General features: G+C 57.6%; 1 protein-coding gene across 1 annotated transcript in view; it reads right to left on the bottom strand.

The window, feature by feature from the left end:
- IGDCC3 (immunoglobulin superfamily, DCC subclass, member 3) overlaps positions 1–757 on the bottom strand; it is a gene marked incomplete at its 3' end in the record, with an annotated part of 32,761 nt that overhangs the window by 2,756 nt on the left and 29,248 nt on the right. The window lies entirely within an intron of this gene.

The following is a 757-nucleotide window of genomic DNA, read 5'->3' on the forward strand; positions in this document are numbered from 1 at the left end:
AATTCCACTTTTCTGCCCTTGCCCTGAGGGTAGTGAGGACCTTTCAGAGTGATTAATCCCCCAGGGAGGAAGTAACCAGGAGGGATGGAGCTGGAGACATCCCTCTGTGCTAGGTACCTGCACTGGTTTGCAGGGCGCAAGGGACCTTGCTCGCCCCCTTGGCTTTAGGAGGGAGGTTTATGATTCTGTGTTTGGGACTTAGAAGAGAACTGAGGCATCGTTATTAGCCCCAAATGCCTGAGCAGGCTGAGATCCCTGCACAGCTATGGCTGGCTTGTTTTGGGAGGCAGGCACTTACCTGGCCTTAGGGGCCGACGGTGGTTTAGCTGGGAAGGTGTCCCTGCTGCTGCCCGCTGACACCGAGGCCTGATTCAAAGTCCACCAGGATGCCTTCGGCTCCAGTCAATGCCCCCAAGCCCTGCCCTCGATCTCGGGGTGTGCTGCAGCAGGGGGTCCCAGCCACTCCTTCCCCAGGTCCCCCAAAACCTGCTCAGCCCCCTCCTGCTCCATCAGCCTGGGCTGAAAGGTGAAGATTTGCAAACCAAAGCCAATTTTCATGGGATGGAGATACCTGGGTTTTCCAAAGCTGGTTCAGCACAAACCCTGCGCTGGAGCCCTCAGCAGCACTGGGGCACACAGGAACACATTTGCCCCAGCCTCTCCCTCCCCCTCTCACACGCTGATCACACCGATGCAGAGATGTGTCTCAGCAGGACATTTCACTGATGACTTTCCCCCCCCCCCCCACCCCCTTTTC

This window comes from Eurypyga helias, unplaced genomic scaffold (genome assembly GCF_000690775.1).
Source record: "Eurypyga helias isolate BGI_N326 unplaced genomic scaffold, ASM69077v1 scaffold22146, whole genome shotgun sequence".
In the NCBI taxonomy this organism is placed as follows: domain Eukaryota; kingdom Metazoa; phylum Chordata; class Aves; order Eurypygiformes; family Eurypygidae; genus Eurypyga; species Eurypyga helias.